The sequence below is a fragment of the Hylobates moloch genome, unplaced genomic scaffold (genome assembly GCF_009828535.3).
Source record: "Hylobates moloch isolate HMO894 unplaced genomic scaffold, HMol_V3 SCAFFOLD_9, whole genome shotgun sequence".
NCBI lineage: Eukaryota > Metazoa > Chordata > Mammalia > Primates > Hylobatidae > Hylobates > Hylobates moloch.
The window spans coordinates 41,989,196-42,015,250 of record NW_026652284.1 but is presented as its reverse complement, the minus strand read 5'-3'; the positions used below and the strand labels follow the sequence as shown (position 1 = coordinate 42,015,250).

General features: G+C 42.1%; 1 protein-coding gene across 4 annotated transcripts in view; it reads left to right on the top strand.

Moving 5' to 3' along the window:
* Positions 1 to 1,038: 1,038 nt before the first annotated feature.
* FAM110B (family with sequence similarity 110 member B) overlaps positions 1,039 to 26,055 on the top strand; it is a 155,207-nt gene continuing 130,190 nt past the window's right edge. For 2 of the 4 annotated variants that reach the window (XM_032759727.2, XM_032759729.2), the window contains exon 1: positions 1,245 to 1,653. The gene's annotated coding sequence lies outside the window, so the exon portion shown is untranslated. Of the gene's footprint in view, positions 1,060 to 1,244; positions 1,654 to 26,055 lie in introns of those variants that run through there. The other 2 variants (XM_032759728.2, XM_032759730.2) reach the window with 2 other exon arrangements.

Genomic DNA, 26,055 nt, shown 5'->3' with positions numbered 1-26,055 from the left:
AGTCAGGGAAAGGACCCTCCTCCTTTGTTCCCAGACGATATTCTAATTGGCTGACCTGGGTCATATTCCTCACAATGTCAGGAAGGTCTGTGGGCTAGTCACACCCAATTGGAGGGGGAAATTCCTAAAAGGAAGGGATTGGGGCAAAGAAATGGGGAAAAAAAGTATACTTGAGAGGGAGAGAAGTTGGTTCCATTTGCTATGGGAATGATGAAAAATAGTTTATTTCTATTGTTATGTGACTTTTGGAGTTAATGGAGACCACAACGTAATCTGTGATCACAAGGAATGTATTAGTATGACGAAGGAAAGTTCCATTTAAATCCCAGTATCATGTCACTTTCTTAAAATGGTAATCTTTTAAATAGAAAAAAAAATTATTATTATAAAGTCTGAGTTTTATTTAGTTGGCAACTTCTTAACTATTATGAAACAATAGATTCATTGAATTGAAGCACAGTTCAAATATAAACGATCTTTCTGAGAAAATGAGTGAAATTGTATTGTTAATGTACTAGAGATTAAAAAGAAATCCTTGCTAAATATTTTCTAGAAGAAACTATTTTGTGAGTCCATATCTCATTCAAATTCATTTTGATAAAGATGGATTTTATCTTTTAGACTTCCCAATAGCAAAATTAAATTACAATGTGTTTAGTCTTCCTAAAACAACCCCTCTCCTGAAACAACCAAGTTATTATGCAAATCTAAGCAGAAAGTATTCTCAAATAATATATTAGGCGATTAATAATGATGCACCCCAAAGCATTTCGTTTTAAAACATCGGCTGGCCCACATTTCAGAGGTAGTACATCATGCTTGATATTTTTCGTTATTTACTATTTTCTCCAAACATTTTTTTTTGAAGTCTTAAAAGTGCCTTCAGAAATTAAGCTAGGACGCTCCATCTAAGTATATGAAAGATAGTAAATAGAAAATGTCAAGCACCAAGACGTCTGGATGGCTTGACTACCAGGTGGGGTTATCTCATTCGGGACACAGGCTCTACGTCACCAGTGCTGAGCGATCTGCACTGGGGTGGCAGTCCGAGATCCAGCGGTATCACTGGGTGGGAGGAGGGTGGGAGTGCTTGCGTGCGGACCTAGGTGGGAGTGGGGGAGGGGGAGGAAATGGGGGCGCCGACCAAGTGGAATGGGGGTGGGTCAGGGATGGGGTGGGGTGGGCATCAGTAGCGGGGTGGAGATGTTGGGAGAGAGGCAGGGCTTGGAATGGAGGTGCAAGAAGGGTGGGGACCCGGAAGGTGGGGTGGGGGCGGGATGGAGGCGGGGCGGGGCGCACGAGGGGCGTGTACACTGGCTCAGGGACACGCGCTCTCGGCCACAGCAACTGGCTCCAAGTTCCCTCCCTCGCTCTCCGGCGAAGCCTGCCTGAGCCCTCCCACTCGGTGCAGACCGAACCATCGCGGCCGCCGCCAGCCCAGCCCTCCGCAGCCGCGCGTCCTGGGCCCGTTCCGCCAGCCCTGTCTGCTCTCTACCCGCGGCCTCGCGGCGGCGACCGTGAAGACTCGGCGGCCCCTACAGCCTGCTCTCGGCCCTCGGTCCCTCGCCGGCCCCGACTCTCCCTCCTCGCAGTCCCCGGGAGCCTGGCGCCCGGCTCGGGCCGCACCGCCAGGGACTGGGGTGAGCGGCCCAGGTAAGACTGGGCCGTGGGGGCCGGGAGAGAGACTGCTGGGCGGGGGTTCGGATTCGGGTTCACTGGTCGCGCCGCGCCCCGACTGCGGACAATGCGGGCGCTGAGCGCGGCCGGGCGGCGCGGAGCTAAGCCGGCTCTGCGCCTGCAGCTTCCCCGCCCGGCCCGGGTCTCCATTCAGCTCGGCCTCACTGGCCCAAGCGGACCCTGTCCGGCTTTCTGGGCCGCCGGGGGAGGCGCAGCGCGGCTGCCTGTCCCGCGCCCCCTCTGCGCTCGACTTGGCTGCACGTCCCAGGCTCGGCTAGGAGGCTGGGCACGGGGCCGGGGCTGGAGCTGGGGTTGGAGCCAGGGCGGGGGGAAGCTGGCCGCGCTGCGGAGCGGAGGTGGGCTCCGAAAGCGCGCCGCCGGTTGCTGCTGGAGGAGTGGGACTACGAGGAATGTGGGCTCCGCTCGGCCACCGCTCCTTGAATGGTCTCTAATCTCGGTGTTAAATACTTTGAGAGTATCAATACCACCTAGTCCTTGGCTGAGAATTACTGCTAGAAATGTAGGTTCTGAGGTTCCGAAAGTTTGTTTTTGGTTACCCCCTCCAGCTCCTCCCGTGGCCTCAATTGTCTCTATTTTCTTTGAAAGCATACAGATTTGAAATAGAATTAAATTCTCCTTGGCTCACTCGTGCCTCCATCACCCAGCGGAGCTCATAACTTGGCAACAAAGCCCATACAGGCTGTGGGAAGCCGCGATGCCTGCTGCCCAGCCTGGTGCCCTCCTATTGTTTAGAGCTGGAGCTGTACAGTGTAAATGGCAGTGACAGGTCTCCCTTAAGCTGGCTCCTGGGGAAGGAAGGGAGATAACTTTGCAGTGCGCTTAAATTACTCTGGAAAGTGGAAAGAAAACACCTGGTGCTCAGTTTTTTAACCCTTTCAAGTTGTCATTCAGATTTATTGACACACACACACACACACACACACACACACACACACACAGAAAAGTGCAGGCTTTCTTTCCTGCCTAAAAAATAGGCAAACTCTGTGTTCTTCCTCACAGCCAACTTATGTCCTCTGCAAAATCTGGCACACATCTGTGACAACATTGCACTTCTGGCGTAACTGGTCTATTTCTCAAAAGGGAATATGATAGTAGTATAAGCATTTTTGCAGTATGAATAGTAGGACTTCCATTTTCTTCGTTTCCTTTGTTGGTGAAGAAGGTATTTATTTATTTATTTTCCCCCCAGTTTGCACGTAGTCATTTCTGGAAAGATACTTGTATTAATTTCTTGTACTCATTTTTGTGACATCACAACCCCTGGTCATTCAGGTAAGCTGTTTATTAAGCATAATTATTCTAGGATAAGGGTGAGTTAATGGTAAACTAGAATCCTTCACTGATAACATCACACTGGTTTACCCTACGGTATTTAATCTGTAGTATTACTATAGATTGTACACTGTAAAGTCACTAATTGAACAGAGAGGTGGTTGGTGTCTTGTTAGCCTGACATAGAGTGCTTAGAACAGTGCCTTGCATATTGTTCTAGGTGTCAGCTAATAATTACTTTTAATTTTTCTTATCAAGTTATGTGTTATTTTCTGTTTGGAAAATGGTCGTTTTGATTTTTAAAATTCTGATCTGTTAGATCATGATCTATTTTAAGTGTGTGGTTTTAATTTTAGATCAGGGCTGAGGTTGGGTTGTTATTTTGCCTATGACTCTGCCTAAAAGGCTCCTCTGCGTATCCTTATGCATGGTAAGGGTTGATTTAATTCATCTTATATAGTGGATCTCTAAGGGCAAGACCACAGTCTTGAACCCAGTCATGCCCTGGTGCCTTTCATAAGGAGACCTGGTTGTCCTGAAGAGCCTAATTGTTTAAAGAGAGGCCTCGGCATTAGGGAAGACCTGGGCTCTGAACCCCATCCCTTACCTCCCCTGCACTCCCTTGTTCTCTAGGTTTAGAATCCTACTTCCAATTCCCAGTGGAAAGAACCGTTGGTACAGCAGAGTTAGGTAACTCTCACAGTGTTAAAAGATGATAAAAGATAAATATGTCTACTGTGTATACATCAACTAGAGCATTTAATTCTTTTTCATGCTTTAAAATATTTAGAGCAGGATTTATAGCCTAACTAGCTAAGATAAGAAAACTCACTTATTTAAAACTACTTATTTGCCACGTGTTAGTAACCAAAGACTGTGTTTGCTATTTAGATATTTTAAATGATTGTCAGGAGTTTACTCTCATTTCATGTTCTCCTTTCCCCTTTAACTTTGAAGTGACTTTTTAAAAATCATTATTCCTAAGTAACTTAGCTAAGCGAAGGCTTAGCTTAGCTTAGCTTAGGGCCCTGCAGAAGCAAAACTGCTGTAGGCACAGTGGCTTGGCAGTAGATGGTGCTGTGGACAAGGCTGGTGGAGGAGGCACATGTATGGTCTAGTAGAATCCCAGGGATTAATTTAGCAATCTCATTGTTTGCTCCCCCCGAAAACATACTCTTACCAACCAGACACTGTCCAACAATCTTTTTGGGAATACAGTTTGTTTTTAAATGTGTACTTTATATGTTCAACATTTGTAGACTATTGGCCATTTTTCTCTCTGAAAGCCATTGCATTTTAGGTGCTAGCCAAACATTGCTTGTAAAAATATTATTATGCAACTGTTCACTTTATTTTATTTTCCCATTGTAGAGTCAGATTGATCGACTGAGCCTAGAGGATCTCCAACTAATCTGAACTTTTTTTCATACTTAACTTTTTAGGAGAGAGAAACAAATGATCAGAAACCTACTTGCATCTTGAATTTATTTAAGAAAACAACTTCCTAGGGCCAATTCTCATTTACTTTGATTTGCGTCATTCTTCTGGCTCCTGGTATGATGCAGTGAGAATTGATATTCAGGATGAAGACTAAAGTGTTGCAAAGTCATGACTCATCCAAGAAAAATACATTCATTCTATTCAGACACCAAGGCTAGAAATCTAGTACACTCAGAAAAAGGATTTTCTGGTTCATATTAACAGTTATCTCTAAGTGCTGGCTCTGGGACCAGCAAAGTCCTCGATGGTTGATGGTGGGTGCATTCTCTCCTCTAAGAGAGAGTAGGTGCTATTATCCCCTTTCTATAATACAGGTGAAGGGAAGTGACTTATCTGAGTCACATAGTTAATATGTAGCAAGGTGTGTGTGTCTCCAGACCCCATGAATCTTTCAGTCATGCCAGGAGGAATAACTTCTGCCTTGTACATTCAGTTGCTGGAAGTGTTTGTGTTTCATACCTTCTTTTCAGGTTTGATGTCAATAAATCTCTTCTCTATAACTCATTGACATACTTTGAATTTTGCGGTTAGCATTTGATTATCAAAGAGTCTAAAATGAGAAAAGGTACGCCACTTTTAGTTTTCAGGGGAAACCTTTTAAGATTTCCCAATACCTTGTTAAAGATCGCTTGTTTTAGGAAGGTTGAGGAGAGAGGTGGCACATTTAACTTCTTTGAACTATGTAGACTCTGATAAAAATGTCTTAGATTTAGAAGTAATAAAGAATGTTGGGTCTGTTTTTGGCTTCGTTGCTCAGGTGATCTGGGAGCAGCACAGCTCCCCCTATGCCCAGTGACTTTCTTTCCCTTAGGTTAAAGGAGGTTTATTCATTTTGATCACTTAAGTACATCAGCGGGGATTATGATGATTTTGGAAACATTTAATCAAATCCTCATTTCGTATATTCATTTATTTTATTTTAGACTTTAGGCAGAGCCTAATATAATTTTTTAATGTTGTTTTTTTTGTACTGAAAACATAGAAATACAAAAATGTAATATTTAGGAATTGTTCAGAAGAAAACACATATTATACCCAAAGTGTTTATCAAAGAAGCTACGTGTAGCATTAACTCTAGATTTTGAAAGGATAAGTTATGGGATGATTTGCATGAAAGATTTTGGGGAATAGTTGTAGGAAACTTAGTTTTTCATTCTTTGTGAATGTTAACATCCAAACTTTTACAGATGATTAAGATATAAGGCTTCTCCGCTGTTGCAGAATTCTTTTTCATCCTGTTTTAAAACAACCTGAGTTTGTTTCTGAATGATCCTTTTGTAATATAAAATTAATGAACTTAAATCATGCCTATGTCATTTTGACATCTTAGATTTCCTTATACTTATGAGAAGAAGGGATTGAGTGAGATTTTTACGTTTTTCACATTTTACAGTTTGTCTCATAAGGAAACTCCCATAAGAAACTGGCATTCAAAGACATAAGCCTTGTTTTTTGTTGTTGTTGTTGTTTTAAAGGAAACTTTAGTAGGTGAAGCAAATTACTTTCTTTGCTCAGTATGTTTGGTGATAAAAATAGTGAACATGTGGATGATTAAACAGTTTTAAACTGGCATTAAATCTATGACTTTAAAATTGTAAACACTTTAGAGAGAAGTTCAAAAATGAATACCTAAGCAAAAGGAAACAGTATGTCATTTGGTAGACAGGTTTCTGGAAGAATCAGAAGAATTCTGTGGTATGTTTTATACATCAGGGCAAGATCAATGGGTTTTGAAATTGTCCAGTTCCAGATAAGGCTTTTAAAAATACAATTCACAGGCATATGGAAAATTTTTGAGTGGTTGTGTTGTAATGCAAAACATTTTTTTCCTCACAGCCCCATTAGAAGTTTATTTCATCTTTTTAATTTTATTTTTTAGGAGGAATCACATATAGCCTTCAAAACGATCATTCTCGCCAGTGATTTTTTTTCCCATTAACTGGAACTTAATATAAATAAAAAATAAGTAATTATGCAAAAGAACATAGTTTACTAAGTTCTTCTACTATGATGATTATATTAAACAGATATTGATAGAGGACGTATTGTGTGCCAGGTACTTTGAATAAACACCAGTCAGGAAAGACAAGATTCCTTCCTCTTTGAGGCTTTATTGTGTAAAGTAGGAAAATAGATAATAAATTAAATGAATAAATGAAAAGCGAATTTAAGGCAGTAATAAGTGCAGTCGAGAATGGGGGCCACATTTCCATCTGGGCTTGGTGGTCTGGGAGGGCTTCACTGAGGACTTTAGAGCTAACTTCAGTGAAAAGAAGGCAACATGTCTGGGCATGTGTGTGACTAAATATATATACACATCCATGAATGTGGAGTGTCTACAAAAGGGTTTGAAGTTATCTTTATAAAATGAGTATTTTTTTTAAAAATTCTTATTTATAAAATGACCTCTGCAAGGTCTCTGGGCATTGAGGATGGCCCATGCAAAGGCCCTGCGACAGGCAGAACCTGCCCTTGTGAGGAACAAGAGATAGCAGCCAAGGAACCAGGTCAGCAGGGCCTTATGGACCACAGGGGAGTTGGGGTTGGGGTGGAGTGTTTCCATTTAGTTTGAGTATAGTGGGAGCTGCCAGATGGATGATGGATGATGGATGATGGATGATGGATGATGGTAGATTATTCTCTCAGTTTCTGCTAAGTTCTTTTATGTTACTTATGATATCACATCTCATTGTAATGACTTTTGTTAGTATATTGATTTTGATGCTGTTTGTATTTTTCAACAGGAAATCATACTCGTTTTATAAATAAGAATATTTGTGTATTCTTCTTCAGGCTTTTAATCTTGCACAGTTTTTGCTTGTTGACTACAGTCCTTGGGTGAAGTTTAATGAATAAAATGCCAAGATTTATCTTCAACCCTTTTGTAGACACTCCACATTCATGGATATGTATATATATTTAGTCACACACGTGCCCAGACGTGTTAGTCGGTTTACTTTCTCTGGCTACCACGGGGGCCACCATTTCTACTCTTGGTCAAAAAGAGACATTTGGAAATTGGGCATTCAGCAATTTTGGAAAATACCAATGAATCCTGATTACCCTTGTGTGTTTTTACCACATAATTAAAACAAGGTGAGTTGGGAGGTTCATTGTACAGTTGACTGTGAGTTGGGGATTTAAAAAAAATTCCTTTAATCTATCCCTAGCCAGTGTCCTTTCAAATGATCATTAATTGGAATGTTGTGATTTTAAAATCAGATTTTTTTCCCCCAATAAATTTTGTTCTTGTTTAGTGACCATGACAGAAGAAGAGAAATCATTGTGTGGGTTGTTAATATGACTAGTCATGGGTGCTCTTCACAGCTTCTGTTGGCTTTGTTCCAACCTGCAACATGCACCGGGTGTGTAACCATAAACCGTTTTATAATGTTTTGGTAAAGTGGCCACAATTTTTGTGGGGATAGACTGCCTGCCTAGTAACTTAGTTCCTTAATTTAATGAGGATTTTTTTTCTAGTTCTTCTTAGTGAATCTGTATGTTCCTCTTATTGGTGGAGAGTAGTACAGTCATATAAATATATATTTTGTGGGTAGTTGAAATGTTCTTTTAGGTACTGCCAGAGAATATCTATGGTCTGCCTGTATTATTTGGAAACTGACTTCAAATGAATTTTCCATGGAAGCAGTGGAAGTGCCACACTTGTCATGGAGCTAGTGTGTGCAGGTGTGTGTGTGTGAGAGAAGGGCCTAGTGTTCAGTATGCACATAGCATTTCCTGTTTTTCCAGATAGAAGTGGCTCTGCCCTTGCGTCAATGTGACATGTGTTTTAATTCATGTGGCCTGATTTGCTTGTTTGATTTTTCTTACAGGTATTTTTCATTTCAGGATTCACTAGCATTACAAGATTGAACTGTTTTGATTGTTCATCCCTTGTTGCTATCTCTACCAGCTTTTTTCAGAGTAATTTCAATGTGAAGCGTGCTGCTGTTTAGGTACTGTGAGTTATCCATAAAGGGACCAAATTGCAGGGCCCTTTAATTAAGCATACCAGCATATTAGCAAATACCTTTATACGTTTTGTGCCAGAGATACTTAAGTATCTTCATTTTCTTCGGACTTTTCATTTTACCGATGGTATTAATTATTCACATATACCTTGTATTAGACAGAGAACCAGAGAGCCAGAACCAGAATATACGTAGAAAAAAATAGATTTATTACAAGGAATTGGCTTACATGATTATGGAGGCTGAGAAGTCCCATGATCTGCTCTCTCTCCAAGATGGAGACCTAGGAGAACCAATGGTATAAGTTCCAGTGTAAAGTCAGGAAAATACAGATGTGTTAGCTAAGCAGCTAGAGAGAGAGAGAGACAGAGAGAGAGAGACAGAGAGAGAGAGAGAGAGAGAGAATTCGATCTTTCTCCACCTTTTTGTTCCATTTGGGCCTTCTATTGGTTGGATAATGCCCACCCACATTGGGGAGGACCATTTCCTTTACTCAGTCCATCAATTCAATGCTGATTTCCTCCAGAAACACCCACAGATACAGCCAGAAATAATGTTTAACAAGATATCTGGGCACCCCAATAGCCCAATCAAGTAGACACATAAAATTAACAATCACATATCTGTAATACAATCAGAGTAAGGTTTTGTTAAAACATTTTTGTAAAAGTATATCTCCCAAGTTGGTTTAAATGAGCTGACTCCAAGGGTGTTAACACCAGGTACCACTTTTCTAAGTCCTGCCTCTCTACGAAGTCTTTCTCAGTAGTGCTAGCAACATCATATTTTTTCCTTCCTGACCAACACTTCCTTTATTGACCCAATTGATGGCTACATTTTTGGTGTATTCTTGGTTTTGTGAGTGTATCTTCTGTAAGACAGTAAGTTCATCCACAGTGAAGACAGTATCTACTGGCATACCTTGGAGACAAATTGTGGGTTTGATTCTAGACCACCACCATAAAGTGAGTATTATAATAAAGTGAGTCACATGAATTTTTTGGTTTGTGGGTGCATATAAAAATTATGCTTAAACTATATTGTAGTCTATTAAGTGTGCATTGTCTAAGAAAACAATGTACATAACCTTAATTAAAATACTTTATTGCCAAGAAATGCTGATGATCATCTGAGCCTTCAGCAAGTCATACTCTTTCTGCTGCTGGGGTTCTTGCCTTAGTATTGATGGCTGCTGACTGGTCAGGGTGGCAGTTACTGCATGTTGGGGTAGCTGTGGCAGTTTCTTAAAATAAGACAATAATGAAGTTTGCTGCATCAACTGACTCTTCCTTTCACCAAAGATTTCTTTAGAGCATGTGTTGCTGTTTGATAGCACTTTCCCCACAGTAGAACTTTCAAAATTGTAGTCAGTCTTCTCAAACCCTGCCACTGTTTTATCAACAAAGTTATGTAATATTCTAAATTCTCTGTTGTCCTTTCAAAAGTGTTTAGAGCATCTTCAGCAGGATTAGATTCCATCTCAAGAAATGAGTTCTTATTTTTTCATCCATAATAAGCAACTCCTCATCTGTTAGTTTCATCATGAGATTGCAGCAATTCAGTCACATCTTCAGGCTCCACTTGTAACTCTAGTTCTTTTGCTGTTTCCACCGGATCTGCAATTACTTCCTCCATGGGAGTCTTGAACCTCTCAAAGTCACCTATGAGAGTTGGCATCAACTTTTCCCAAATGCCTGTTAATGTTAATATTTTGATCTCCTCCCATGAATCATGACTGTTCTTAATGATATTTAGAATGGTGAATCCTTTGCAGAAGGTTTTTGATTTACTTTTCCCAGATACATCAGAGCAATCAGTATCTATGGCAGCTATAGCCTTACAAAGGGTATTCCTTAAGTAATAAGACTTGAAAGTTGAAATTACTCATTGATCCATCTGCTGCAGAATGAATATTGTGTTAGCAGGCATGAAAACAACATTTATGTCTTTGTACATCTCTATCAGAGCTTTTGGGTGACCAGGGGCATTGTAATTGAGCAGTAATATTTTGAAAGGAATCTTTTTCCTGAGCAGTGGGTCTCAACAGTGGTCTTAAAATATTCAGTAGATCATACTGTAAACAGATGTGCTGTCATCCAGGCTTTGTTGTATAGAGCACTGGGAGAATAGACTTAGTATCATTCTTAAGGGCCCTGGGACATTCAGAATGGTAAGTCAGCATTGGCTTCAACTTCGCAAGTTACCAACTGCATTAGCTTCTAATGAGTCAGCCTGTATTTTGAAGCTTTGAAGCCAGACATTGACTTCTCCCTCTAGCTATGAAAGTTTTGATCAGCAGTGCCCAACATTTTTGGCACCAGGGACCGGTTTTGTGGAAGACAGTTTTTCCACGGACTGGGGGATGGGGTGGGGGAGGGGGATGGTTTCATGATGATTCAAGCTCATTTTTCATTAGAGTCTCCTAAGAAGCACGCAACCCAGATCCCTTGCATGCACAGTTCACAATAGGGTTCGTGCTCCTTTGAGAATCTAATGCCTCCAGTGATCTGACAGAAGATGGATTGCTTGCCTGACACTCACCTCTTGCTGTGCAGCCTAGTTCCTAACCCCGGGGATTGGGGTCCCCTGTCCTAGATGACATCTTCTTCCAGTATAAGGCCGTTTTGTCTACACTGAAAACCTGTTGTCTAGTTGTAGCCATCTTCATCAATGATCTTAGCTCAATATTCTGGATAACTTGTACAGCTTCTACATCAGCACTTGCTGCTTCACCTTGCACTTCTATGTTATGGAGATGGCTTCTTTCCTTAAATCTTATGAACCACCAGGCACACTGGCTCATACCTGTAATCTCAGCACTTTGGGAGGCCAAGGTGGGTGGATCACTTGAAGTCAGGAGTTCAAGACCAGCCTGGCCAACATGGCGAAACCCTGTCTCTACTAAAGATACAAAAATTAGCCAAGCCTGGTTGTGGGTGCCTGTAGTCCCAGCTACTTGGGAGGCTGAGGCAGGAGAATTGCTTGAGCCCGGGAAGCGGAGGTTGCAGTGAGCTGAGATCGCACCACTGCACTCCAGCCTACGCGACAGAGCAAAACTCCATCTCAAACAAACAAACAAACCTCATGAACCAACCTCTGCTAGCTTTCAATTATTCCTTTGCAGCTCCATCATCTCTCTCGGCCTTCATTGAATTGAAGAGAGTTAAGGCCTTGCTCTGGATTGGGCTTTGACTTAAGGGTATATTGTGGCTGGTTTAATTTTTTAATCCAGACCACTAAAACTGTCTCCCGAGAAGCAATAAGGCTGTTTTGCTTTTTCATCCTTTGTGAGTTTGCTGGAGTAGCAGTTTAAGTTTTCTTCAAGAACTTCCCTTTGCGTGCCCAACTTGGTTCACTATTTGGCTAAAGAGGCCTAGTTTTGACCTGTCGTGGCTTCTGACATTCATTAAGCAAAATCATTTATTTATTTATTTATTTATTTATTTATTTTTATTTTTATTTTTTTTTTGAGACGGAGTCTCGCTCTTTCACCCACGCCGGACTGCAGTGGCGCGCTCTCGGCTCGTTGCAAGCTCCGCCTCCCGGGTTCACACCATTCTCCTGCCTCAGCCTCTCCGAGTAGCTGGGACTACAGGCGCCCGCCACCACGCCCGGCTAATTTTTTGTATTTTTAGTAGAGACGGGGTTTCACCGTGGTCTCGATCTCCTGACCTCGTGATCCGCCCGCCTCGGCCTCCCAAAGTGCTGGGATTACAAGCGTGAGCCACTGCGCCCGGCCAAGCAAAATCATTTATAGCGGTTGATTTAAAGTGAGAGATGTGTGACTCTTCCCTTCAGTTTAACACTTAGAGGCCATTGTAGGGTTATTAATTGGCCTCATGTCAATATTGTTGTGTCTGAGAGGATAGGGAGGCCTGAGCAGAGGAAGAGATTGGGGGAGGGGGCAGCAGTCAGTGGAGCAGTCAGAACACATACATTTATTGGTTAAGTTTGCTATCTTTTGTGGTTACGGTTCGTAGTGCCCCAAACAATTACAATGGTAACATTGAAGATCCCTGATCACAGAGCACCTTAACAGGTATAATAACGAAAAAGTTTAAAATATTGTGCGAATTACCAAAATGTGATACACAGACCAGAAGCGAGCACATGCTCATGGCACTGACGGACTTGTTTGATGCTGAATTGCCACAGACCTTCTATTTGTAAAAAAAAAACCATTATCTTTGGAGCATGTTAAAGTGAAGTGCAGTAAAGCAAGGTATGCCTGTGTATTTTTCCATGGTGAACATTGTCTGTGAAACAAAAACAGGGGTGTTGTTGATACCCCTTTCCTCCCTAATCCGTGTGGTCTTTGTAAGGTGCACATGGAGATGACTATTACAGCCGTTAGCATCTCTTACTTTTACCAAGTCTGAGTCTCCATTTTATGGATTATCCCCAACAAAACTTACATCCAGTTGTAAAGTGCTGGCAGTTACTTCGTACAATTACATCTTATTTAGAGGTTTCATTCCTATTTACTCTTCAGATTTTGACTAGGTAAAAAAGTGTTTTGAAACTTGAAAATAACATTTTCTGGTATGACAGAAGATAGTTATTTGATTTGATGGTAACTACCATTTATTGCCTAACGTGGTGATATCAGGAAGGAACAGGGCTCTCTATCATTTTTTTTTTTTTTTTCAGAAACCATCATTCACAGCTGGCTTTTCCTCTGTTAGCACATCAAATCAATCACAATAATAATAATGACAATGATATTATTATTCAGGCAGATCCTTATATCATGCTTACTATTTCCTGGCACTATTTTGTACTTGTGTGATGGCTCTGTCGGTTTATGGCTGAAATAGTTGATGCCTTCCTGCTTATGTGCAATTTTAGCTTTGCTTTCTGAGAGTTTAGGCGTCAAGTAGTAAAGAACTGAACAGTTGCATTTAACTAAAACTCAATAATTTCTCTGAGTTCACTTTTAGACTCACTCATTTAGAATGCTCTGGACTTTCCAACAGCTCTTCATCTGTCTCCCTTTGGTCCAGGAGTTGGTTTGAGACTAGAATCAACTACAGAGACTGGCTTGGGATAAGGCCTAAGGGACTGTGATAGTAGTGGGTGGCCATGGCACCCTAGTGCTATGGCCATGGCAGGGTTCAGTAGGCTGAATGTGGGTCTTTAAACCCCAGGGAAGAGTTTTATCTAGATCTCCTAGGGTAAAACTGGCTGGGTCCAAGTGTAATAAATCTAAAACTTCTCACTAAGGACATTTCACTATTAGGACGTGAAGTCCACCCTTAATTGATTTTTTTTTTTTTCAGTGCAGAGTCTCACTCTGTCACCCAGGCTGGAGTGCAGTGGCACGATCTCGGCTCACTGCAACCTCTGCCTCCGAGGTTCAAGCGATTCTCCTGCCTCAGCCTCCTGAGTAGCTGGGACTACAAGCACGTGCCACCGCACCTGGCTAATTTTTGTGTTTTTAGTAGTGACAGGGTTTCCGCATCTCTACCTTTTGAACTCAGGTGATCGGCCCACCTCAGCCTCCCAAAGTGCTGGGATTACAGGCTTGAGGCATGAGCCACTGGGCCTGGCTTAATTGATATATATATATATATATATATTTTTTTTTTTTTTTTTTTCCAGAACCAGAGTTTGGATTTTGATCAGCTGATATGGCGATTATTGGTGTCCCTAGTCACTGACAGCACTGCCATTTCCTAGCCAACCAGTATTTCAGTGCCTACAATGTGCCAGGCACCATGCTGCTACCTAGGTGGGTGGAAGTCAAATCTTCCCTCGCCCTGAAGCACGGGGTAACTGTAAGCCCCATGGGCCTCTTCTCTTAGCTGGAATGTCATCTTCACCTTCACCGTCTCTTAGAACGTCACTTCTCTGGTCTGAACCCCAAGTCACTGCCTGGTGTAACAGAAGTGAACTGCCCTCACAGGTGCTCTGTCCTCATGAGCCCTCTGAAATGTCCTGTTGCCTTTCTTAAGAAATGGCTTTAGAGTCCAGTTGCTATTGTTGAAATTGTCCATGCACTTTGTGTATGGGATCACGTGGATCCCACTGTCTCCTACCAGACATGGGTGATGCAGCATCAGTGGAACAAAGATACGTCTTTTTATTTCGGAAGAAAAATGAGGTTTCATCCCATTTTCTTTTTACCATCACTTTTCCACCCCTCCATCCCTCTGCTATGGTCTGAATGTTTGTGGGTCCCCAGAATTCATATATTCAGATCTAATCCTCAAGGGGATGGTATTCAGAGGTAGGGCCTTGGTAAGTGATTAGATGATGAGGGTGGAGCCCTCATGAATGGGATTAGTGCCCTTGTAAAAGAAACCCCAGAGAACTCCCCTCCTCCTTCAGCTGTGTGAGAAGACAGTGAGAAGGTGCCACCTGGGAACCAGGAAGGAGACCCTCATCAGACACTGGATCTGCTGGCCTTGATCTTGGGCTTCCAACCTCCAGGACTGTGAGAAATTTTTGTGGTTTGTAAGCTGTCTAGTTTACAGAATTTTGTTATAGAAGCCCCAATGGACTAAGGCACCCAGGCATTATGCTAGGTGCTGGGAATACTTGTAACAAAAAGTAATGCGTGTGGAATGTTATGTCAGAAGGTATTATTTTCTTCTTTACATATTTATATGTAACATAACAAAATTCCTGTAAGATATATTTTTTCTGTCAACAAGAAGGTAAATTTCTCGTGCCTAAAATAGCAAACATAGCTATAAGCAAGGCAGTTTTTGTCTGTGCTCATAGATGTTTAATAGATTCGTTGAAGCTCTGTGGTCTAATGAAATGACAGTGACAGTGTAGGAGTCATGAAAAGCTTGCATTTTCTTTTTTTTTCTTTTTTTTTTTTTAAGTCTCACTCTTGTCACCTAGGCTGGACTGCAATGGCGTGATCTTGGCTCACTGCAACCTCCGCCTTCCAGGTTCAAGCGATTCTCCTGCCTCAGCTTCCCAAGTAGCTGGGATTACAGGCACCTCCCACCACACCCAGCTAATTTTTGTATTTTTAGTAGAGAAGGGGTTTCACCATGTTGGTCAGGCTGTTCTCAAACTCCTGACCTCCGGTGATCCACCCGCCTCGGCCTCTCAAAGTACTGGGATTACAGGTGTGAGCCACTGCGCCCGGCTGCATTTTTTCAATTATTATTTTTAATTAACATCTAATAGTTGTACATATTCATGGCGTACAGCTTGGTATTTGGATACATGTATCTAATGTGTTATGAGTAAATCTGGGTAATTAGCATATCCAGCACATCAAACATTTTTTTGTGTGTATGTTAAGAATATTCAGAATCCTCTCTTCTAGCTATTTGAAAGTGTATAATAAATTATCGTTAACTATATTCATCCTGCAATGCTGTGGAACACTAGAACTGATTCCTCCTCTGTAGCTGTAATTTTGGAGGGGACTCAATGAGTTCTTCTCCCTGCATCTGAACTAAGGCCGACACCAGGTATGAGCTCCATGAGTGGGAGAGGCCTCTACACTGCAGGTGGAAGACAGGCCAGTATCCGCAGACTGTGTTCTTGCAGCTGATGCTCAGCAGCTCACCAGAGCCCGAGTCCGCATTGACATCCCTCATCCTAATTTTTCTTCTTTATCTGACCCTGAAATACCTCTCCTGTCTGGCTCCTCTCTATTTCTGGGTACCCCTCCACCTTAGTTCAGTTCTTGGTCATCTTTTCCTTCCTCTCTGCTCTCTCTGCCTCTGAATAAAGAGAAGAGAAGAAACAACCTCGTCTTTACGATGCTCAAGTGATTTGAATGCACAGACATAAATTATATCTCTGCCTGACCACTAGACAGTGGGACTTGATAGAGGGGCGTAAGTCACATTCCAGCCAGCAGAGTCTTGTGAATATCTGCTTTGGTCTTAAACCTCTCTGCTGCTTTGAGAGTAGTTTGTATCTGGAGATTTAGGTAGATTATATCTCGGGTGTTGAAGGAGTTTGCAGATGGGAACAAAGTACCACTGTGAGATGTCCTCCTGAAAGTGTAAGAACATACCAGATTTTGAAGCTTCAGTTTGAGAAAAGAATGTAAAATAACTCAATAATTTTTATATTAATTACATGTTGAAAGGGTAATATTTTGGATTTATTGGGTTAAATATATTATCAAAATTAACTTCACCTATTCTTTTATTTAAAAATATGTCTACATGAAAACTTAAGATAACATATATGGTTCACATTTGTGGCTTACATTATATTTCCATGGGATGGTGCCATTCTAGACTCTGTAATTCATTGATTTTGCTCCATCTCCTTGGCAGCATTCTAAAACATAGTGCGAAGCAGATGGTTGTGTACTTGTAGGAGAGAAAGTAGTAATAACTGAAAGCAAGAATAATTCTACTAAGAACAAATCATGCCAAACTGACCTCATTTTTTTTCTTTTTATAGGGTTACTTGGCTAGAAAATCAGAACACTTCTGTAGGTTTATATTTGGATTTCCATAACTCATTTGAAATATGTCCTCTGATGAGGTCGAAGGCATTTTAGAGAGCATTGAGTTGTGGTTGATGGCACGGCTGTCTCTGTAGCTGGTGAAACTCGGTTTGAGACAGAGTCTCATTCTGTCATCCAGGCTGTTGTGCGGTGGTGTGATCTCAGCTCACTGCAACCTCTGCCTCCCAGGTTCAAGTGATTCTCGTGCCTCAGCCTCCCGAGTAGCTGGGATTACAGATGCACGACACAACGCCCTGCTAGTTTTTTGTTTGTTTGTTTGTTTTTTTAAGTAGAGACAGGGTTTCACCATGTTGGCCATGCTGGTGTCGAACTCCTGACCTGAAGTGATCTACCCGCCTTGGCCTCCCAAAGTGCTGGGATTACAGGCGTGAACCACCATGCCCGGTCTCGTTTCTCAGTTCTTGATGGTTGTGTCAAGAACACCCTGAGCTGTCCTCCAGCTTCCTATAGATTTTGCTTCGTTTCAGGAATGTGAGGGAACATACACTAGCCTCATTTGGGAAGAGATCAGGTTTGGTCAGGTTTTCAGTGCTCTAGGAGGTTCTGCCCCATGAGCCATACTCTGTTGAGTGATCTGGGGCTCATTCACTGAATACATTTCTGGAGTACTTACGTGCCCTGGCACTGTGCTAGGTGCTGGGAGTAAAGATTAATAAGATGTCGTCCGTAACCTTAAATTTCCATCTAGGAGGAAGGAAAACAGTTTAAATGAAACCACAGTCCCTGTGGTAACACACCATTAGAGGCACATGTGTGTAGGGTGCTGGGCTGGGCTAGGAATATCACCCCCAGCTCTGCTGGTTTGACAAGATTCCACTTGAAACCTGATTTCTAACTCCTGCCATAAAGAATGGCTTAATTGTTGTAAAACTAAAATCATTATCTTTAATTGTTCATATCTCACGACTTAGCAAATTCATTAATGTGAAATTTTTCTACAGCTATGGTAGAAAGCTTGGCAATGTCTGCTTTGAAAAATTTCCAGGACAGCCGGGCGTGGTGGCTCACGCTTGTAATCCCAGCACTTTGGGAGGCCAAGGCGGGCGGATCACGAGGTCAGGAGATCGAGACGACGGTGAAACCTCGTCTCTACTAAAAATACAAAACATTAGCCGGGCGTGGTGGCGGGCGCCTGTAGTCCCAGCTACTCGGAGAGGCTGAGGCTGGAGAATGGCGTGAACCCGGGAGGCGGAGCTTGCAGTGAGCCGAGATTGCGCCACTGCACTCCAGCCTGGGCGACAGAGCAAGACTCCGTCTCAAAAAAAAAAAAAAAGAAAAAAAGAAAAATTTCCAGGACAAAATTGTCTTGACACTGTTCTTTGGGAGGTGTACTGGGCCCAAGTACTAGATTGGCCTTCAAACATTTCTCCAAGGACATCTAGCTTTGCCTACACAGTATCTGTTTGGCGGCATCCTTACAGAAGCAAAGAAGTCTACATTTTGGTCAGGCGTTTTGAACTCTAGCTAAGAGTTAGGAATCTACTGAGCTCTTTACAGTCAAGGAGGTTTGTTTTCTGATTTGAGAGACCAAAATAGATGCCCTTTTCTCAACTAAGAAAGACCCTAAGGTTAAAGAAACAACGTTGCCTGTGGATTGAGGGTTCAGAGCCCTGGCTGGCATGGCAAATTTCTAAATTCCTATGGCTCCAAGCTCCCTAACAGTAGGAGTTATCAAACCCCTCCTAAAAGATTTGCCACCCAGACCACTGCAGCTCTGACTGGATAGAGCGCTGGCCTTTCGAGCATCCTTTTCTAATAAGCAGCTGCAGACATTAAATGGTTTCAGCATGCTTTTAGAGACTGCGCAGGAACTGTGTTTCCTATGGTTCAGCTTTTGACATAGCCAAATTCCACCTCATTTTAATGCTAAAACCCCGCCCCAAAGTGAACACGAGATGTATGTTACGTGTATGTTTACCCACTGTGCACGCGCCCAGCTCCTTCCAAACCTGTGGAATGTGTAGGACTCTCGTGTGATACAGACCCTGTGAGGCATAAAACCTGACCTGTCGTCCCGTCTTTGAAGAAAGAAAGAGGACCTTTGACACACACGCAAGATCTTATCTTCCACGCCGGCAAACCAATATTGCCAGTAGAGCTCTCCTTTCTACTCTTTAGCCATCCTGGTCGTTTGGATGACATTTAGTTCTGGAAGATTATTTCAAGGATTTAGGTACCCATCCATGGCTTTGCTTCCATCAGCTTGTTTCTTCCAGGTATGTAGTAAGTGGCTCTAGGCAGCGTCCAGGTGGCAAGGAGTTATGTTAGATCCCCTCGGAATCACCTTCGTGACTGAGTAGCCCTCACATCTGTCACAGGCTCTGCTTCAGCTGAAGCACACGACATCTCACTGTATTTTGGTAGAGATTTTGTGAGGACCTCGTGCATTACTGCCTAGTGTACTCTGTACTTTACACACCTTTAACAATATGTAAAAAACCTACAAGGCAAGTAATTTGATTAGAAAGATGAACAGTCAACTTAGGCAAAATTGAGGTGAAACTATAGCAGGTTGGTAGGAAATTCTGAGTAGTTTCTTCTCTAGCTTGACCTCTGTATTATATGCTTAAATTTTCTCTAGGTACTATAATTTTAATTTTCTGTTTTCCTCTGATTTTTTTGTTGTTGTTGAAATATCTCACATATTTTTGGGAAAGAAGGCAGGGTTTAAGGTAAAACTAAAGACCTTCTTAATGTCATTTTTGGTTGGTAGTTGGTTGTGTTTAAACTCTGCACCGAGACGATGGAAGTTATTTTGTTCAAACTTTTATATTAAATGTCTAAATCAGGAGTAGGCAATGTTTTAATTTTTATTTATTTATTTTGGTAGGTGAGAAAAAATATTTGTGTACTTTTTTCACATTCAAAATAAAAGGTTTTATTGAGTCCTAGGGGGAAAAAAATTAAGAATGATTTCTTTGAGTAGAAAACCTCCAAGGGGATTTGGTGCTGGTTCTGGGCCATGAACATGGTTTGCTCCGGGCCCGTTGAGTGGTCACAAGTGTGGTGGCAGACAGCCCTTTCAGTCCCTGGGCCTGTGGAGGACTGCTGGAGGACATTTGCGGTTATCCCATTTCTTCCTCAGAGGAATGCTGCAGAGTCTGTGTTACTGTGGTCACACTTTAGTAACAGGGACATTGGTGCAAAGATGTATTCTTCAGGTTGTTTGGGGAGTGGAGGAGTGGATGAGGGACAGGGTCTGAATGGCTCCAGAGCTTGGGGTCCCAGTGTCCTCCCCAGTCTATTCTTCCCTTTCCTGGAGTCTGAGATCTTATCCCACTTGAGCTTGTCAAGGTGAAGTGAGCATTCCTATGACATTTGCCATCCCAGGCTGGTGTCTCCCTGCTGGGATGGCTCCCAGTAGCCCCAACTTCTGCTTCCCCGCCGGGCTGTCACTTATGTCAAATCCTCCTTTCCCCCAGACCTGGGAGGGGCTGTGTAAGGCCCCTGATGGGTTTTCTGTAGGACCTCCTTCTCCTGAAATGCTGTGTGATGTCTCTAGAACTGAGGCTGGCTGAGCTCTCTCATTACTGCACTAGATGGCAAATGCCTGCTGTTACAGAATCTTTCCCCAAAGTGGATCAAAGATGGAGTATCATCGGTATCATCGCAAGAAATGTCAAGTCTGGCAGAAGAGTATGAAAGGGGCAGCTTCGGGCTGTCCCCATGGCGATCTTTGGGCGCACATCAGGGGCTTATGGTGGGGAGTGGGTGTTGTCCTGTCTCTGGCAGCAGTCCCAGCCTGGCGCACTTTTTGGGGCTCAGTAAATAGTTGTTTATATATTGGAAAGGCCCTGGTGGGGTGGAGGGATTTGTGAATTATGTGCGTTCACCACATTGCTGAATCCACGAGGGAGAGTGGTGGGGAAGCAGGCTTCAGCTTAATGTGCAGTCCCAGGTGACCCAGACCAGGATGGGCTGCCATATAAAGTGGACCCTCTGTTGTTCAGGGACACAGAGGGGGAGTCCAGTGGGGCTGGACAGTCATCTTTTGGTCCTGCTTGCTGAAGCCAAGATATTTTTTATCTTGACACATCGTCCTCACCCATAAACTACAGTTGCTGTTGCTATTTCTGGCACCACCTTTTTTACTTCTCACTGTGGGTTTATTTGATCGTGGAGCTCTCAGCCTGCTCTGTGGTAGAGTCGGGTACTCCCAGGACAAAGTGTTGGAAAATAAGGTCACTTCTCTCTTTAACACCAAAATAAACTGATAAATGCTTGTATGCAGAGCACAGAAGGAGTGAGGTAGCTGGCCTTTCATGCTGGCATGCCTGTCACTGTGCTGTGAAAGTGACTGGGATGTGGGCCTCTTGTGAACGAGGATTGACTGTGCACTAAGACGTGGCATCTGCTTGTGATGATCATGCTTTTGTCCATTCTCTCTGGCTTGGAAAAGGCCGGAGCCGAACTAGAACTGTCAGAGCTACATTGGCAGAATCCATGTCAGTTCTTCCTCGAAGGGCCCTTCCGGATTACCTGCTTCAGTGATCCAGACTGTCCAGTAAGAACACTTAGGATCACAGAGCTTCCTGGGCCTCCCTCTGCCTAGCGGGAATCAGTGGGACTGCGCAGGGTACTCCCTGGAGGATGCTGATGCACAGGTAGCTTTAGGAACCCTGGATCTGGGTCAGTGCTTTGTAAACTGTAGCACACAGTCACCAGGAGGGCTATTCAAACAAATTGCCAGTTGCTCCAGAGTTTCTTATTCACACGGTCTGCGGAGGGCCTCGAGATTTGCATTTTCCCCAAGTTCCCTGGTGATCTTGAGCCTGTCTGGGTGAAGTCCTCATCTGAAAAGTGTGTAGTGCTAGGTCGGTGTCCCCGGACATAAGATTATAAAGGTGGATGTCTTGCAGGGAAAATGCTGCAAAGGGCAGAAAGGGTTGTAAAAGTTCTCCCAGAGAAGATGACCTTTGCTGCAACAGGCTTTAACCTTCTCATTGAGAATCTTCAGTGCATTTCCTAATTTTTAAAATAACACTTTTGTTTAATAAGCCACGTACGTGTATGTTTTCCCTAACCACTTCGCATTTTTCTTTAATCTGTGTAGATTTTCATGTTTAAAATGCCAGTTCAATTATGATTTGGTTTTGGGGTTATCATTTATTAAACATTTTGGACATCTGGAAGCAAACCTATTATGTGATCTTTATTTTTAATTTTAAAAGAATGTTTTTGTATCATATTCTGCTATAAATAAAATATTTATAAATGTAGTGATTATTAGAAATTTTTACTAACATCAAGACTTTAGGCCATGAAAATGTACTTATTTCCTTGGATTTAAAAATATTTTTACAAAATAACTTTCTTTTCTTAGGAATTTTAATTGTTTTAGTTGATGAGTCGATGTTCTTCTTTATGCTCAGACAGCTTGGGCAGTTTTTATTTAAGATAACGTTAAAGCTGGGTGCGATGGCTCACGCCTGTAATCCTAGCACTTTGGGAGGCTGAGGCAGGTGGATCACTTGAGGTCAGAAGTTCGAGACCAGCCTGACCAACCTGGTGAAACCCTGTCTCTACTAAAAATACAAAAAATTAGCTGGGCATGGTGGCATATGCCTGTAATCGCAGCTACTCGGGAGGCTGAAGCAGGACAATCGCTTGAACCCTGGAGGTGGAGGTTGCAGTGAGCCAAGATTGCGCCACTGCACTCCAGCCTGGACGACAGAGCAAAATTCTGTCATTAAAAAAAAAAAAAAAAAAAGACGTTAAGTTTACACTCTCAGAAAAGATGACATTAAATTTATACTCTCAGAACATTTGTTTTTCAACAAAAATTGATACAGATACTATTGATTAATTTTGGAAGAATACAGTGAAGATAATTTCTAAATTTAGTCTTAGGTCCTTAAGTAAAAGTGCCCTCAGTTAACTAAAACGTGTTCTTGAAAAGACATGAGGGGCCAGGCATGGTGACTCATGCCTGTAATCTCAGCACTTTGAGAGGCCTAGGCAGGCAGATCACTTCAGGTCAGGAGTTCGAGACCAGCCTGGCCAACATGATGAAACCCCGTCTCTACTAAAAATAAAAAATTAGCCAGATGTGGTGGTGTGCGCCTGTAATCCCAGCTACTCAGGAGGCTGTGGCAGGACAATCACTTGAATCCAGGAGGTGGAGGTTGCGGTGAGCTGAGATTGCGCCACTGCACTCCAGCCTGGGTGACAGAGCGAGACTTTGTCTCAAAAAAAAAAAAGAAAAAAGAAAAAAGCCATGAGGATTTCAAGTGAAATCCAGTTAAATGAGTATTATATAATTAAAATAGGTCCTATTTGGAAATAAATTTAACTCTTGGAATATTTAACTATTCCTAACTATATCATTCAACTCATTGTGTTTATGTGGTTTAATTATATATTTGACCCATTTAATCTTAATACCTCACGAAAACAAAACTATGCAGAGTATCTTTTAATCAGTTTTAGCATCTAAGAAATCTGATGTCTCTTTGGCGGATTTGGCCAGAGGGAACTGGAACACATGCTCTCATTGCCACTTTGATGATATTTTTTAAATCTATGAAATAAATGCTTTTAGAAAATGATTTTACTGGGCAAAGAGAGCTAGGTGTGGAAGTAAAATTTGTATTATCTATTGTTGCATAACAAATGACGCCAAAACTTAGTGGCTCAAATAATACAGATTTTCTGTCTTCACATTCTGTGGGGATTCGGAGTTTCTTAGCAGGGAGTTTCTGGCTTGGGACTCCCGGGAGGTTGTTCTCAGATGTGGCTGGGGTTGCAGTCATGTTGAGGCTGCACAGAGCCTGGAGGCTCCAGCGCCCAATGTGGCTAAGCTCTGGCTCAGCTCCTTGACTGGAGAGTTGATGCTGCCTGCTGGTGGGAGCGGGGAGCTCAGTTCCTCCCCAGCTTAAGCCTATCCTGGCGCTGCTTGGTTGCAGGTCAAATTTTTGGCCAGCCAAGAACCTGAAGGAAGATCTTTCATAATGTCTCAGTCTGGCTAGCTACCCAACTCCACGTATTCATCCTGTTTGCGTTGTGGTGTTGCCTCATGCCAGGAAGTGCTCCAGTCTGTGTTTGTCGTGTTCTGTGCCCTCCAGGAGCTCATGATGCACCAGAGAAAAGGCTAAGCCCAGGGCCCAAGAGAAGCTGGTGCAATGAGCAGCATGGGCACAGCCTGAATGAGGGAGGGAGTGTGTCCAGGAAAAGCTTTCCTGAAGAAGGTCAGATTTGAGCTGAATCAGATATACCTGCCTTCTAAGAGAAGGTAGATGTTAGCCAGGTGAAGGGGTAGGCTGGAAGCAGGGAGTAGGGGGAGAAATTTAGGAAGGAAATGCTAGGCAGATAGAACAGACTTAGTGAAGGGACTGAGGCTCGAAACAGCACAGCAAGTCTGGAGAACTTTAGCAGTTTACTTTTGCAGTGCCTAACTTTTGAGTTAGAGAAAGATGCCAGGACTAGAGACGCTAGTGTGGTAGGTAAGGGAGTTAGTGCTTCTCAGACACGCAGCTTGGATGCATGTGTTTCTTGCCCATCAAGCACGTTTTCTTATTCATTCCTCAACAAAGATTTGAGCATTTACAAGGCTTAAGGCATCATGCTGCTTCATTGAACCCTGCAAGGTAGGTATGTCTGCATTTTATAGATAAGAGACTGGCTGAGGGATATTAATTGACTTGCCCAAGATGATGTGGCCAGTGAGTAGCAGGGCTGCATCTGTGTGAAAACCCGAAAGTCGAGTTAAGATGTGGGCCAGTTCTTCATAAGAATCACTGGAGGCACACATTTTATATAAAGATTTCAGGCCTCCACCCTAGACTTACTTATGTCTAGGGGAAGGGCCTCAGGTACTGTTTACTACTGATGAAGTGGAGAGCTCAGCTTTCTCAACTTGAACTTGACATCAGTGAGAGTGGAGGAATTGTGGAAGAGGGTGTGCAGTTTCTTTTCTGTATGTGCTGAGGGGCATGAAGTCCAAAAGATGTTTTTGTTTGGAAAATTCTGAGTGACATTACATCCTCAATCTCTTTGAAGATGTTTTCAAAGTCTCTAAAAAATAAATTGTGAAGAAAGATATCCACAAGCTTCAGTATCTCGGAATCAACACACAACTGGATTTTTGATATTTGATTTGATTTGATATTTCATGTGAATGAGTAGCTGAAAGGTGCTGATGAGGTATTTAATACTGGTACTAGAATCAAAAGCTGAGAAATACCTGAACACAAAGACCAGACTAGTAATAATGTCATGAGGTTCCTCAGGACTAGAGAAAAACATGAAGAATAAAATTACTAAGAATTTTTCGAAAGAGTGTTTTGTTGTTAAGGATTGCTCTGTATGTCATAATGTACTGTTTTAAGCGCTTCACATGTATTGGGTCATTTTATCCCCAAAACCAAAAATGTTACTGTTTTTGTATTTCACAGGGCTAAAGAATGTGAAAAAATGTGTAATTTAGTTAATTATTGTTTTTGAATGCTCAAACAAATGTATTTAATTTTTTAATATCCTTATAATTTTTTTCTGCCTGTTCTGTCAATTGTTGAGTGCGGAGTGCTAAAAATCTTCACCTGTGATTGTAGATTTGTCTGTTTCTGTCTTTAGTTCTATAAACTTTTATTTCATTTAGTTGAAGTTCTATAATTAGGTACATGCACATTTAGAACTCTCAGGTCTTTGTAATAATTGACTCTTTGATCATTATGTAATGCCTTTTCCTTATCTTTGGAAATACTTCTTGTCTTAAAGTTTACTTTGTGTGATATTGAAATAGCCACACCAGCTTTCTCATGATTATTGTTTGCATGGTATATATATGTATATATTTTTTCCATTCCTTTATTTTTAATATACCTCATCTTTATCCTTAAAATGTGTCTCTTATAGTGTACAGTTAGATAGTGCTTTTTTTATCCAGTCTTGACAAACTTTCCCTTTTAACTGAGGGGTTTAGTCCATTTACATTGATTGTAATTTACAATGATATTATACATTGATATGGTTGCTTTTTAAGTCTGTTACCTTATTCTTTGTATTCTATTTGTTTGATCTGTTTGTTCCTTCTTTCTTGCCTCACTTTGGCTTAATCAAGTAATTTTTCGCATTTTATTTTGTCTCCTTTGCATTTTAGCCAAGGTTTGGTTTTACTTTTTACTGGTTGCTCTAGGGATTACAATAGATAGATAGATAGAT